Here is a 13,888-nt window from a genome sequence, read left to right as displayed (position 1 = left end):
GTTATCTGTTAAAAGTACTTCAATTTCTCGATTCTAAAATTCCATTTATGTTTGTGTGCCTCAGTCGGTTGTTTTAAAAACTAAACATTCTGAAAAATTAAACAGGTTTGCATAATCTGATCATACTTTTTACATAATATTTTTTATTCTTCCTTATTGGTTATCATTCCATTGTACTATAATAATCTAAATAGTAAATCAGATTAAATTATTTGAATTTCATGAAATGTTTGTTCGTAAGCTATTTTATTTTTGAAACAACTTTTGAAGATTTTTTTCAATTACGTGAATCAAACTTTTTCCAAATCACTTTTGAGTTTAATAAAAAGTGAATTTTTCTTTGTTATATTTTAAACGCTAACTTTTCCATAATATTTTGTCTGTTTAAATAACATCCTTAGTTCCCTCTAACAAATGCAATACTTTTATTATAAGTGATCATTACTCTATGTTTTGCTGCTTATGGAGAAAAAGGATACTAATATTTTGGTTACATATTTTGAAGTGATACGACAAGTATTATCGCCTGTTGTGAATTGAAAAGCTCAGTTACGTATTTCAAAACACTGATCAAGTGTGGAAAATGTTTAGAGATAAATTTTTACGGCGTGTCATGGCCAGGTGGGTTGAGGCGTTCGACCAGTAATCTGTGGGTCGCGGGTTCAAATCCCGGTTGCACCAAACATTCTCGCCCTTTCAGCCGTTGGGGCGTTATAATGTTACGATCAATCCCACTATTCGTTGGTAAGAGTAGCCCAAGAGTTCGCGATGGGTGGTGATGACTAGCTGTCTTTCTTCTAGTCTTACACTGCTAAATTAGGGACGGCTAGCACAGATAGCCCTCGAGTAGCTTTGTGCGAAATTCAAAAACAAACAAAGATAATTTTTTACAGAAAGAAAATAGTAGCTGCAATAAAAAACCAGATTGGTATTATAAGAAATAAAATGAAAGAAAAAATAAGAACTTAATATATTTAAATTTGTTGTGTGACAGAAGATTATAGAAAATCAAGAAAGTTGGTGAAACAGGAAATTGGAACATCCGAAAGATGTGTGAGAAAAGGTTGGCTGAAAATGTAAAAATTGACAGTGAAGATTATCTAAATACCTTAAGGGTAAACAAAAATTTAGAGGGTAGGTTACTTTAGGAATAACAAAGAAAGGTTCGTATTATAAAATTGCTAGATTATTAAAATGTGCTTTTTTCTTCACTTTTAACTAAAAAAGAGTTGAGTAGTATTCCACATCTTGAACAATTGATAGATGGTAAAAAGATCGAACAAGATGAGCGCATTAATTCTGAGCTTGTTAAGAAAAAAATTAGTAAGTTGAAAAAAACGATAAGGCTCCTTGGAAGATAGCATTTCCCCAAGTGTTTTGAAGGAGGTTAAGGATTGGATGTGTGCCCTTGAAAACTGGGCAGGTACCAGAGGTCTGGATGCTAGCTAATATAACTCATATTTTCAAGGAAAGTGTTAAAAATTGTCCCAGTAATTATAGACCTATTAGTCTTACACCAATTGTGGGAAACGTTTTGGAAAGTCTTATAAAATATGTTTTGCAAAGTCAGTTAACAAAGCTTAGAAATTTATTGAATAGTCAACATGTTTTCACTAAGTGAAAACCTTGTCTTATAAATCCTTTGACATTCTTTGAAAAGCTTAGTGCTTAAGTATACAAGGATAAGGGTGTAGTTTCGGTGTATCTTGATTTTCAGAAAGCATCTGACAAAGTACCTTATAAAAGACTAGTATAATATTATCACGATAGATGTGAGGTATAAGTTAGCAACTTAGATAGAAGAATGGCTGGATGCAAGAAATCAGAGAGTTGTTACGAATGGAGCTCAATAAAACTGAATTAATGTTAAAAGTGGGGTAATTCGGTGCTAAGTCTTAGGATCTTTGCTCTTTTTGATTTGCATCAATGACATAGTCAATAAATTACTTAGATTTACAAATAATAATAAGGTCTTGGGTGTTGCTAGCTGTGAAGAGAATGCTACTAATTTACAAAAGGATTTAGATCATTTAGTGAGTTGAGCAAATAAATGGCAGATGGGTTTTAATTATAATAAAAGCAAGATAACGCATGTGGTTTATCATAATTGAATTGTTAGTATAATTTTGTATTCGAATAGCCTTAACAGTGTTATGAAGGAAAGTATCTTAGTATTATAGCTGATTAGTCTCTTACGTCATCAAATCAGTGTGTTGTTGCTAGTTGCAGAACAAAGAGGATTTTAAGTTATTTTTACAGAAGTGTTGAATACATGTCTATAGAAGTTATAATTTCATTGCATAAGTCATTGGTTAGGCTACATTCGGAACATTATATTCAGATTTGGGCTTCTTATCTCAGGAAGAACATTGAACTGTTGGAAAGGTTCAGAGAAAGGTTACCAGAATGACGTCTGGGATAGAGGAATTGTGATACGAAGAGAGGCTACATTCGGAATATTATATTCAGTTTTGGGCTTCTTATCTCAGGAAGAACATTGAACTGTTGGAAAGGTTCAGAGAAAGGTTACCAGAATGACGTCTGGGATAGAGGAATTGTGATACGAAGAGAGGCTACATTCGGAATATTATATTCAGTTTTGGGCTTCTTATCTCAGGAAGAACATTGAACTGTTGGAAAGGTTCAGAGTAAGGTTACCAGAATAACGTCTGGGATAGAGGAGTTGTGATACGAAGAGAGGCTGAAATCTCTCAGATTGTTTTCTTTTGAAAAAGGAAGAGTTTGTGGAACTGATTGAAGTGTTTAATATTGTAAATGGAATTGATAGTGTTGATGCACTGTCTTTATTCATCCTTAACGGTGAGAATAGTTGGACTAGAGGACACAAATATACATTTTGGTAAGTTACGAGTCATCTTCAGCTAAGACAGTTATGTTTTTCTAACAGGGTGGTTGGACTTTAGAATGAGTTACCTTTGGATGCTGTGGAGGCAGTAAACTGAAATGAACATGAGAAAAAACTTGTTAAGTCTATGAATGTTAATGGTTGGCTTTAAGTGTTTATGTTTATGAGAAAAAACTTGTTAAGTCTATGAATGTTAATGGTTGGCTTTAAGTGTTTATGTTTTTATTTATAGATTTAGTTTAATTTGAATAATAAGTAGCTTAGACGGCCCAGTAGGTCCCATGTTGTCTCAAAACATTACGTTATGTTATAAACATCAATCAATAATAAAGAAGAACGATAAAATTAAACGTTTTAAATGATTGATAGCAAACCATTATTAAAACTAGTATAATATTTAACCTTGGAAATTAATAGCAATGTAATATAGAGTTACATCACTAAACCATTATAAAGAGTGTCCTTAAAAATCATTTGAATGATATATTTAACATACTTTATCATCTTTCGAACTTTCATCATTAATAAATTTATAATAATAATCAGTTTATTATTGCTCAAAACCTCCACATACACTTAAAACTATTCAAGTGCTGTCATCTAGTGTCGAATAAAGAAATGCTTCTTCAGCATAATTAATAGTTTCCAAACGTCTCTCAGCAATAAGTTTTAAGCTGGCAGTACACACTTCCAACTTTTGAGATACTCTCGTAATGTTCCCACGACTGAAAGTGAAAGCATGTTTAGCACAGGGTTTCCCACCCATAGACTGTGAATCCTTTACTCAACAACTACGCTTAAAAGTTATGTGTACACCCTTGTGCAAATTAATTGAAACAAGGCAGAAAATTACGATGTTTTCAATTTTTTGCGTTTTATTTCTGAGAATCCAAAAATTACTCACAAATTAATACATGATATGACCGCCTTTATTTTTCAGAAGATCATTAATCCGCTTTAGCATCGAGTCCACGAGTTGATTGCAATCTTTACTAATTTTTGGATCGCAGTACCACACCTCAATTAGCTTATCTTCGTAGTACAGTCTTTTCCCTGAAGTCTTTCTTTACAAATCGCCCAAAGATTTTCAATAGAATTTAAGTCCGGAGAGTTTCCAGGCCAGTCCAGCACCTTTATTCGCGTTGTAGTCATAAAATTCTTCAAAAGTTTCGATGTGTGGCACGGAGCCAGATCTTGCTGAAAAATGCCAGATCCATCTGGAAATCTCTTTTCCAATTCTGGAATGACTCTTCTCTGCAAAACTTCGATGTGCTGTGGTCCTCGCATCATACCTTCTACGATATGTAAGCCTCTGTCCTCATAGTAGCTGAAAAAGCCCCAAAACATCTTCTTCAAGGGATGTTTTACGAACTAATTAATGTGAGATTCTCGAAGTTTCTCACCTGGAGATCTGCGAACATGCAGACTTCTTTGACCCTGTAGGAAGAAATGAGTCTCGTCACTGAATAACACCTTCCTCCATTGTTCTTGCCTCCAGTTCATGTATTTCAGACCCCATTGATACCGTTTTTTCATCATTGAGTTGGTAAGAAGTTGCTTTTTGACTGGTCTCCTTGCCTTTCTAACGCAATTTCGAATGACGTAATATTCCAAAAAATTTCGTCATATATCCCAAAAATAGATCGACCATACTGCAAAACACAGCTAATGACGCCGTATGTGTAAAAAATGACTATTAAAGGAAATCAGCGGGTAGAGCGAGCCTACACCGGCCGCCATGCTGAAAATATTGTAAAATTACCATTTGTTTCAATTAATTTGCACAAGGGTGTAGGTTTTTTTCACTAGTATCGCTACTGTTCGTTAAGCATTGTCATTATTTATTTCATTTTGGCCTAAATCCACATACCCAAATCAACAATACAAAATATTTTTGTGAAAGTGATTGGGACTATTGCCAGAGAAACAATATCAAAATTGTAAGTCTCATGGAACTTTTTAGACAAAAGGCCTTCTGTATACAACTCATCAATTTACACGTAAATATATATATATATATATATACGTGTGTGCGTGTGTCAATCACTATCATTTAGGAAAATTAATTATAATAAGTGACAGCAGAAAACAAAATAATGTTTTCAAATGTTAAGCTCTATACAGGGATCAATAATTCTTAATATCTATTATTACATTTCATTAAATTAAATAATAATTATTAAATGCTATTGCTGAAATAACCATTATTAAATATGATTAAATTAAGTAAATATTATCAAATAACCAATTATTTTTAAATATGATTAAAAATAAATAGATATTATAATTATCAAGACATAAGATGTCTAATTTATCCAAACTATTATATGAAATCAGGTGCAACATATAAATGCACCTATCTAGTGGCACAGCGGAATATCTGCGGACTAACAACACTAAAAACCTAGTTTCAATACCCACGGAGGGCAAAGCACAGATATCCTATTATGTAGCTTTGTGCTTAGTTAAAAGCAATTAAAATAAATCATAAATGGAAAGAAAACTCTTTCAAATTAACTCTCGAACAAATATATTAAAAATAAATTCTGGTAATAATGGTGTTGTCTACAGTAGTTTGGGCTGGTAACTAAAACACAAGCTTGTAATTTACTTCTTTATGATACTATTCAATAGCTAAAAGCTCCTTAAATTAGTCTCAACTCTTGATGCCAAAATCTCTAGAAACAAGCATATAGAAAATGATTTTATTAAATTTGTCAAAAATAAATTTGTGCATCTTTGCAGCCGGGAGACATACTTTTTATATCATGTAATAAGTATCGTAAAATTAAAAAGTTTCGTGTTTTTTCTGCTTTTCCTTTTTATCGTCACATTTTGAACTGGTTAACCTATTTCCAGATGATATTCGAAGTTTTCAGTAGATCCTTCGATAAAACAATTGTATTCTCTTTGACAAGACCACAAATACACAACAGAAGCTCTAAAAGAGGGAATTTGATAAAAAATTATACATGTTTGAAATTACTTCATTTTATTTTGCATGAGTTGTTCATCAACAACAACTTGGTCCGCTGATGCCCCCATAATTAGCTTATGAACCTTGACAAAAAGTAAACAATTTATTGTCAGACCTAAGTGTTGGGAACATTTTTCAAGGCTTCCAGAACAATGTATCATTAGCGAAATCAGCAAGTAACTGAATAAATCTGTCTACAAACATGCATGTAAAGGTATGGACCTGGACTACAAAAGTTTTTATGTGTCAACAAAACTTATTTTTCTTTAAAAAATCCTGCTTTTAGTGTAATTTATCAGTCTTACCGTACTATACCTAGTAAAATACTTCAAAATAAACGGAGCACTCAGTGTCCTTCGGTCCATATAATTATTCCCAGCAAGCAATATTGAGTGAGAGACCTCTCCAATGACTGAGGTAAAAAACTGCCCACTAGTTAATTTTAGTAAAACGTTTTTTAACAACTCAATTTACAACATTCTGGTCCCTATCACAAACACGCCTAGATTTCAGAGTTGTGAGACAATCACTACTTTGAGCACCAGTTCGTCTAAGCAAATATCGTTTGTTTTTTTTCTTTTCCAACAGGGAATATTCGAATTTGGGCTCTCTCGTACGTCAAGCGAGTGTTCTACGAGATAATTTAAAGTGTTAATTCACTAACGTTCCACAAGATTATTTAAAGGGTTAATCCATTAATTCTCTGGGAAATAATTTATATATTAATGCTCTGCGAGATAACTTAAAGGACTAATCCACTAACACTTTCAACAAATCGAATTCGTTTAACCTCGGGTTTCATCTTTAGAATAATTCTATTTGTATCAAGCCGAAAAATTTTAGCCCAAGAGATAACTTCACATTATAGCTACCTAGTGGCCCCTCGAGTTCTCTAGTCTATTTTGTAAAATTTAGATTATGTACTTATAGGTTTTATTTCTCTCATGTTCATCTGGTTTCATACCTCGAGCTCTGGTGACGTTCGAATTTTAACTTTGTTAATCTGATGTCTGTGAATGACAACAACGCCATTCTTTTAGTTTTAATAAACAGTTGGGGTCCATATTTGTATACCTTCGGATGAAACATTCTTCAAACGCACACAGCATGGTTGTCATTTACACGTATAGTAAATAATAGCCCAACCTCTAATATCTTTTATCATTATTATATCTCAACCCACAAACCAGTGTGTGTTCTAAATTGTGCAAGGTTTCGTTCAGAGAAAATGCTCGACCCGTCATTAAATAACGAATAAATCACGCCGAAAGAGAAACTTCGTTGAATGAGAGATGAAATGAAAGAGAAAAATCTGTACCACTCTCGGGATATTTTTTTATACTTAAATATTTGGTAGTTTTTATATAGACGATAACGTTTTTGTGTGTTTGATAGATCTGCTCACAAAGAATCAGTTAGTCATTGTAAAAATTGATTGGGTTTATTTGTTGTTAAGCACAAAGCTACACAAGGGGTTATCTGCGTCATATCCACAATGTATATCGAACCCTGAGTTATAAAGCTATAAACTTTCCGATTTACCGCTGGGCCATCGAGGGAACACTATTGTAAGAAAACTCTAAACTAGTGTATAACTACACTTATTTTTGCAGAATGCTGATTTGTCAAGTCCATCAATCGTGCAGAATTGGTAATATGACATCATTTAACTTATACACTTAATAACCAGCAGTTTGAAATATATCTTCCGGGAAACACGTAGAAAAATGTGAACGAACTTATATACAATTAAAACAATAATATTAACAAAAACACAAATAATACTTTTTTAACCTATCAATTATATACATTTTGTTCGTCATTCATGCTAAGTTTTAGTTGCCGAAAAGAAAATTACAATTACTAAAGAAATCAAACAAGAAAACACTAAAACAAATTTCAGCCATGAGGTTTGAAACTAGACCACGACGTTCAAAATAATTATAATTAACCAACACGATTAATGGTTTTAAACCATATTCTACATATAATGACTGGTCATTTTGTTAGCAGCCTCACTTGGTATCGGATATAAACTACACGTTTCTGATATAAATAGTGTGAAATTTTAAAGATGTATTTCCTTTTTTCTACATACTAACTGAAAACATTCCCCATTTTGAAAACATTACAAGTTTATTTAGAAATTAACATATGTATATAACATAGCTTATTTATAATTACCATTAATGTTTACAAGTTTACTTAGCTGACACAAAGCTACACATTGGGTTACTTATGCTCTGCCCAGCGGGTGTATAGAAACTTGATTTTTAGCATTATAAGCCCTCAGACTTACCGCTAAACTGCTGGAGGGCGTATTTATAAGTCCACGTGGAATAATGTATATTGAAGATAATTGTACTAAAGGAAATTAAACAAGACTGGTGAAGTAAAATACAAAATATTAAGAATACACAAATGTCTTCTATTGTCTCCTGTTTATAATTTAACAAATAATTTTTTATCCATGGGTGCATTTATGATGCGCAGATTTTGTCTTATTTTATACGACATTGATTCGTTTTTAATTGTTTGAATCATCTTAAACTCCTTTATCCACTTAGTAAAAAGTGAATGAAAAAATTATAGTTATACGATTTGGTGGAATGTAGTGCTTGAACGCAATCATAATTTTAAAATGGCTATTTAAGGCACATTACCGTAATAATGGGCCGGCATGGCCAGGTGGTTAGGGCACTCGACTCGTAACATGAGGGTCGCAGGTTCGAATCCCCGTCACGCTAAACATGCTCGCCCTTTCAGCTGTGGGGGCGTTTTAAAGCGACGGTCAATTCCACTATTCGTTGGTAAAAGAGTAGCCCAAGAGTTCGCGGTGGGCGGTGATGACTAGGCCTTTCCTCTGGTCTTGCACTACTAAATTAGGGACGGCTAGTGCAGATAGCCCTCGTGTAGCTTTGCGCGAAATTTAAAAACAAACCAAACCATAAGGATGTGAACAGTTTACTTTCCTTTCATTGTTATCGTTAGAAATATTTTGCACAAATAAATGTACTATATACAGGGATCTTCAAAACCCACGAACGATTGAGTAATATATTTAAATTAAGTCTGTTTCAGCGTCAGATAAATCTGGCACTTATTAAAGCATTTAACTGTGAGGATTTAAAATGCATTTCGTTATGTTTGAAGCCTTGTTACTGCTTTGATAATAAAATATCTTGATAATTTGTTCACTATATTTGACGGAGCCGCTAGGCGTAAAATACTGAATTACTTGCACTGATGTTATTTTATATTTTCCTTTTAATAATCATACGTCCTTTCTTTAGAATGATAAAATAATATTTATGCTATATGGAAATGCAAAATAAATCTCCGTGTGATTTAGAACGCACAAAATTTGATCAGTACAGCTGTTGCTAAAGTTTGATAATCTCGAAAACAGGTAGTACCGACTCCAGAGAACACCTACACATTGTATAATCAATAGGAAAGTCTACTTCAATGTCAGCCGCTTTTGATTGATGATCTACCGATACGTGTACTTTGGATTACGGAGGAGAAAATGGCTCAGCTTTTAGCCACTGTTTTTTTATGTCTTCACAGGATACTAGTTATATAAACTTCCTCTTGCGCGCTAATATATCTGTTTATAAATCCAACATATAAAAATACGTATTTTGCATGCATTTCTACCATATTTTCGAAAGTAGTAAACATCTAATAAGATAATGCAACAGTAAGTAAATATTTCAAACATCACTAGCTGCCTTCTCTCTAGTCTTAAACTGCTAAATTAGGGACGGCTTGGGCATATAGCCCTCGAGTAGCTTTGCGTGAAATTCAAAACTAACCAAACTTTATATTTAACACAAAACCAACATTTAACTGTGTATAAGTTAATTCACGAGTGCAAATATAGTGTACAATGTAAAATAGTACGGAAGTATAGGACAAAAAGAAATGATTTTAGAATTTTCTAAGTATAAAGTTTTCAGAACATTGTAAGTATACGTTTTAAACCTTTGAAAGAATATGTTGTGTCGAATATTCTTCATTCTTCTTAGAGAGAGTGTCTCATAAAGTATCAAGGTTTTGAAACGTATCGTGTACATTTCAAAAAAGTGTTTCTATTTCATAGGTTTAATAATTTATAGAACACTGTATCTTATCATCCCTTCTTTTCGTATATGTATATGTGTTCAATCATACAGTGTGCTTCAAAATAACAAAGGTTTGTAGTTAAACACAAAGCTACATAATGGGCCAGCTGGGATCTTCCAACCACGGGTATCGAAACCCGGTTTTAAGCATTGTAAGTCTGCAAATATAAATCTGTGCCACTGGGCGAAGGGCGATATAAAACTAAATAAGATTACAAGAGTTTTGTCTGTTTGCAAATGATTTCAGTGTGAAATATGTCTGGAAATTTGGGAACCATCAAAAAGTTGGAAAACAAGATTCAAAACGCATATCTATCACGTAAGATGGTTTCAGTCTCTTGAAGGAAGAATAAATTATTCACAGAAATATGATCTGATTTGGTAATGGTATTGGTTTTCTTTTTGTTCTTGTTTAGTGTTTTTGTGTTCAATGTACCCTCTCTTTTTTTTTAATTTACGTATCAAGATAATTTGCAGATGTGCACTATTAGTTTGTTGTTGTTTTTTTAGAGACAGGGGGTATTTTAGACCTTCGGCCTTATTGGATCATAAGGCCACTTTGTATTACTACAAGTTAATTATTTGGGCTTTAGGCCTATCGTCTGCCAAGGTCATTAAGGCCGCCAACGTGTTGAAACTACTCACCATTAATAAAGATGTTTGCGGTACTTTATTGGTTATTGTGCGGCTGCGTTGTTTAGAGGGAACACTGTTTGTATCCTTTTCTGCTGTTGATTCAAAGATTGTTACTTTTATATATGTGCCGTGCATTAACTAATGTCGTATCGCCTGTGTGAGTTATGCCTAACCTACGATCAAATCTTCCATGGGTGTTATGTGATCATATTGTCTGTGAATGTGTTTGTACTGTGCTTGACCGATGATCGCGGCGTTGGTAAGTTATACTTACCTAAATATATCGTATCGTCTGTGGGTGTTTAGTGCATAATTATTATTTAAACTAACGGATGTATTGTCAGTGAGTGTTATGTTTGTTTAATGATCGTCGTCTGTTATCCTCAACTGATGATAATATCGTCAGAGAGTGTTAGGTTTAATTAATTACTGTATCATCAGTGGGTGCTATGTCTAACTAACAACCTCATAGTATGTGTGAATTATGTTTAAATAATTATCAGTTAGTGTTATATTGAATTAATTTTCTTGACATTTTACACTTTCATGTACTATCCTGCGCCAAAGATCACGAGCATGTGTTAAATTGGCATTTCCCGTACGCACACTAAAACCGTAGTTACCGAAGGCAACGCCCCTTATGGAAAATGATAAAGAAATTGTTATATTACATACTTTTAAGCTAGAAGAATGGGAACTCAGAACATCTACCATGCCTATATAAGCGTCGAATTCTTGCGTGGTGTCTGACAGTCACGTGAAAGATGGTGGTAGTTTTGCTGAAGCCAAACAATCACGAAACTTTCTTTGTATTAGACGTGCGTATAGGTAGGTAAAAGGAAAAAAAAAATCCTACAAAAGAAAACTTTTTCGTGCAGACATAAAGAAGTCTATGCAAACCCTACTATAATTAGGCTGACAGGTAATCCTACAAAGGAAGCACGAACTTCCTTAAAAGTTCGAAAAAGAAATTTGTATTCAGATCACCATGAATTCTCTATTTTGTGGTTTATCATCTACTGCAGAAAACATTAAATGGCCTACTTCTGTATTAGCGGACAAAGAGTACGCAATAGGTGAATTTATGCGACGTTTTAAAATAGTAGTTTTAATCAGCCAAATGCACACGTCTTCCCATAAAATAAAACTATTTTAACTTAACGTTTACTGCTAAAAACAGGTATGATAATACATACTTCAGCTCTTGTATAAAGCCTCCCTTAATGGCACAGCAGTACGTCTGAGGACTTATAACGCTCGAAAACGAATTTCGATACTTGTGTTGAGCAGAGCACGGACAGCCCATTGTGTAGCTTTGTACTTAATTACAAACAAACAAACATTGTATAATTTTTTTAACTGAGAGAAGTTGCTTACGTTTCCACAAAACGTTAAGAAATGTAATGAAAACAACAACTTCCAGGTGTTATAAAAATAGATTGATCTAAATACTATAAAAATACGATGAAATATTAAGTTTTTATTTTATTTTTATTACGTAATTAAAGTCTCAATCTGATAATATCAAAATTAATTCTGCGCAATTAGAACATTTGTTTTTAAAATTTGTCAAGGTGGGTTGCGCTTATTCTATGGGTGCACCACAACAAGCATCTTAACCTTCAGGTCAAAATAATTTTTAGGTCTTGTATTAGTATTTTTTCATTCATAAGTTTGAAATATTTGTTCGATGCTTTTAAACCCATCATTCTACAATCTTTCTTTCTTATACCATAACACACAGCCTACGTTACTTACAAGCACAGCACAGGAAAAATTATAACAGAAAGAATCATTTAGTGGATCATGTTAAGAGAAAACATAATGTTAATCAAGACATTCCAGTCATATACTTACACTATTTTTCATGTTTTATATTATTAGTTTCAAGTTTCCAACTTTGAATTCACGATTCAGTTACTTAATGCTGTGTTTCGATTTTTTTGAAAAATTGTTTAATGCTTGTACTTACAAGTTACGGATGCCAAGGAAACGCCATTTTTGTGCTTATATGTACTAGTTACCAAGGAAACGTTACTTTGATGGAAGATTGATCGGAAAGATAGAGGATTCAGTTACATATTATATTATATCATAATAATTACATAAGAAATTAATTTTTGTAAGATTTTTTGCCTAAGTGCTTTCTCATCAATCACGATTGTAGTAAACTGTCTTCGCCACTCTCGCTGTCGGTTTCTAAAATATTGGGGAAAAATCATATTTTCGTGTGATTAAGATTAGTTTAAGACACGAATAGCCGTGAAAGGACCAGAAATTCATAAATTGGTGTTTATATCCGTATAAAAACAAATAATTAACACAAGTTAACTGTACTCTTATTAGAAATAACCGAAGTAATAAAGTGTTAATTAACTATAACAAAGCACCTAATGCATCAGCAGTGAGCACAAAGACATATAACGCAACAGAAACACCAAAAGGGTTTCGATACTTATGGATACAACACAGATGGCCTATCAATCAAACACATAACTATACTAGAAACAAGAAACTACATAACGAACTAGTAAATGTTGGAAAAAAACAGCTTATGTTTCAAATGAACTTTCTGATAATATTTTTAGATTATTAGAGCGTGTTTTTCAGTTAACATTTTAAAAAGTAGAACAAGGGAGACTGAAATAAACTTGTTTAAAGTTTATGCGTTATTTTGTTTATTGCAAAAGATCTGAATCAGTTTTTAACATCATGTAGCAAACATCTAGAGAACGAGGATTGATTGATTTGCTTTCCTAGCACAAAGGACGAAATGGGATATTTGAACTTTACCCATCTCAGGAATCAAACGCGAATTTTAGTGATAAAATTCTTTAAGGTTACCGCTGAGCCACCAGGAGATCTAAAAGAGAAAACTTGTTGTTGTTGTTTTTTATGTATCAGTCACGATAAGTGATATCTGTCCAGACACTTAACATTTAATGCAGCGTATTTCGAGTTATATTTTCATAATTTTCATTACAGGTAAATGACTGCCATTAACAAACCTCTTTAGTATTCTGTCTTCTACATTTCCATTAATGAAAAGACATACATATTTCGTCAATATGTAACTTCGGCTGTTATTTCTCGTTACATAACTGATTTTCTTAAGAAAAGTTGTAGAAGTTAATATTTTAAACCAAACGTTGGCATATCGAAATCAAAAGATGATAATTCTTCGTTAGACACATTTATTTTGTTATTGTAAGTATACTGTTTGTTCAATCTTTAAGAGTTTTCTCAGCATAGTAACAGCAGACTATTAACATGTATTTGTCT

The sequence above is a fragment of the Tachypleus tridentatus genome, chromosome 7 (genome assembly GCF_004210375.1).
Source record: "Tachypleus tridentatus isolate NWPU-2018 chromosome 7, ASM421037v1, whole genome shotgun sequence".
In the NCBI taxonomy this organism is placed as follows: Eukaryota; Metazoa; Arthropoda; class Merostomata; order Xiphosura; family Limulidae; genus Tachypleus; species Tachypleus tridentatus.
Note: the sequence above shows the minus strand (reverse complement) of the source record.